Raw genomic sequence first — 3,171 nt, 5'->3', positions numbered from 1 at the left:
AAGGGAGCATGGCCACATTGACTAAGGGAGGCATGGCTGCATTCACTGACATATCGGTAGGCAGTGAAATATGTTTCCCATCGCCCTACTTTCCAAGCCAAGCAGATTTGGGTGTAGGGGCATGTCAGGCAGGCTATCAAACTGTTCTTTGTATTAGAAGCTGAGGGACACTAATTGACCAAACTAGCGTGGATCTATTTCCCTGCTTGCCACGGTCATAATACTCCAGGAAGGGAAGGTTACTGGCATGATCATCAGGTATGAGCAGCAAAATCTCAATGCTAATAAAAAAAATGTACAGTAATAAGAAAGTAATAAGATTTAAATCCCCTTTAATGGGGCAAAATAATCCGCACGGGAAACTCCTATAAGCAAAATTGACATACATACACTCTCTTACCTGTCGGTTTTTAATTCTGTTTAGATAGCCTTGTGATCCAGACAGCCCAGCCACCGTAATTCCAATAATGACTGGTTATTCCAGAGGAATTCAAACAAGATTCAAGAACAAAAGACTAGCGAACATCAAACCATGAGGCAATGTATGTGCTCTGATAGTTTACAGTCTAGTATATGGACGGTCTATAAATGCAGGAAATAAATAATGGCAAACAAGTTTCTCCTGTTGGGTTTTATTGCAACTGCTGGGGGTGTATCCACGCTTTGTGGCTGGCATGCATCCATCTGGCCGGGCGCCTTGATAAGGTGAGAAAACATGAGAAAATGGTGTCCGGACCCTCTGGTAGCTTTTAACTATAACTATTTTCTGAAATGAAGAAGAGTGACCAGCTGTAAGCATCCGGAAATATTATTTTCTCTGCTCTGCCAATCATTGGTCTGATCATCTAGCTGTGAGAACCTAAATTCCGTGTCTTCTCTGTTCCCCAACTTTCTCAAAAAAGTTCCTCCTTGATGTGTTTCTTTACAGACCTTAGTCCTCCTTGTCCGATGGTCTGAAAGAAAGATAGATGAGGTCATCACACAATTCTTTTTTTCCTATACATAACACCATAGAATCAAAGGACTATATGATATCTTCTGATGGACCTTTTCCAGGGCTTGAGAATCAGAAGTTGTCCAGTCCTTCGTTTTATTTCTCACCTTAGCTTTTCCTTTTATAGCTTTCACGGGTACTGCAATTTTGCCACTTCAAAACGCCATCCCTCGTGAACATTTCCCGTACAACGACTGGTGACTCCCCTATCCACAAAATGTTCTCTTTTTCAATTGGTAATAGCATTTTCTCAAATTTTGTTCCAGCTTGTGACGCATATTCAAATGAGCGTTTGGCACAAACCTCCCTTTTAATAAGGTTCTGTCTCTTTCGCTACGGAATTAAGATTAGTCTCGGGGCGTTCAAAAACAGGTACCATCAACACCTTTAAATGTGCTAACTGCCTCGTATTTATGTATAAAAAAGGTACCATTTCCATATTGCGAAGCTTGTTTGTTAGTTGAAAAGCCCTGAGGCATCAGTTCCAATTCCTGAAACATATTCAGTGTGGCAATGGTCCAGAAGAATGTGACCTCTTTTTTGAGGTAAGGTTACCTTTCCACTGACAGCATCAGGTGAAGAGTGGTTGCCAATAAGCTTGAACTGATTCCAAAGAATCCTCTTGTGTGTTTTCACCCACTTCTGCTGTGCTCTATATATCAGATTTTATCCCCTCCTTTATATTTTCAGCCAATTCACAGTGCTCAGTTGAAGTAAGAAAAATACAAGAATTGAAGCCCCACACCATGACGTTGTAATCCAGACACAGGTTTATTCCACTGTAGTATCAGAAGTGTATATAAAGCCAAAGTGTTTTGGGGGCTAAGCCTTGCCCCCTTCATCAGGGCTAAAACAATATAGAAAATATAATCATAAGTGCCTCTGTACATTTAACACATACTTAAATTAGGAGTTTAAAACTAATGAGCATTATAAAGTGGTAATAAAACATGAATTCATGTATTTTACACAATGACAATCTAAAACTAAGCGTGATAAAAAATAATCTTTCCGAAACCATGGAGACATATCATTTATCATGATTAAAAAAATACATATAATGAAAGAACAGATATTCTGTATGTATACAGTTGTGTGAAAAAGTGTTGGCCCCCTTCCTGATTTTTCATTGTTTTGCACGTTTGGCACACTTTAATGTTTCAGTCACAGCATCTCAATAGGATTCAGGTCAGGACTTTGACTAGGCCACTCCAAAGTCTTCATTTTGTTTTTCTTCGGCCATTCAGAGGTGGACTTGCTTGTGTGTATTGGATAAATAATAATTATATTATATTAAATAATAATTAAAATGTGTAAAATACTAAAGGTTAAAAGAAATGTATGATAATGATGATGATAATATAATGATAATGATAATAATAATAATAATACATTAATAAATTATATCAATAAATGAATAAATATAACTGCATACATACATTAATCTAATTCTACAAATAGAGATAAAAATATCTATGTGGTGGTATCAAACTTGACTTAATAATAATATAAAATAAATATACAGTATGTGAAATACTGAGGGGTAAAGGAATTGTATGATACACTCTATAAATTAATATAACAGCATAGACACATGAAGCTGATGGATATACAAATAGTGATTAATGAAATCATGAGATCCATTATGGGGAATATGGTGTAACTTGCTTGAATATACAGACAGGATATAAACTGTGTATCTCACCCTCTGCTGTGTGCTGCTTTCTCCTGATGGGCTACATATCCTCCAGCAACTGGCATAAGGTACGATGTGTCAATCATTTGCAAAAAACTAAAGTTGAGGAGGAACCACCTATAGCATTTCGGAGAACGCCCAAAATTGGAATTCAAACTGGATCCAAGAGTAAATGGACCAGCAATGATCAAACCTCAAGGCAGTTTATGTACTCTCTGCAATGCTGCGTAATATGGCGGCACTCTATAAAAACAAGAACGGAATAATTAGAAATCGGCGTCTTCTGTTGAGTTACAGCATTACTCTTATCCTGCCGTAATGCATTTTACAGCAAAATGCGTCCTTTGCTACTCAGGAAAATATCAAAGGACTCAAAATAAACACTTACAGACAACAACACATATTCCGTACATGAAATCTCTTACCTGCCAAAATATTTTTATGCTGTACAGATAGTCTTGTAATGAAGACATCCCTGCCA

This window comes from Nanorana parkeri, unplaced genomic scaffold, assembly GCF_000935625.1.
Source record: "Nanorana parkeri isolate BGI_ZX_2015 unplaced genomic scaffold, ASM93562v1 scaffold1561, whole genome shotgun sequence".
NCBI classification, from domain to species: domain Eukaryota; kingdom Metazoa; phylum Chordata; class Amphibia; order Anura; family Dicroglossidae; genus Nanorana; species Nanorana parkeri.
Note: the sequence above shows the minus strand (reverse complement) of the source record.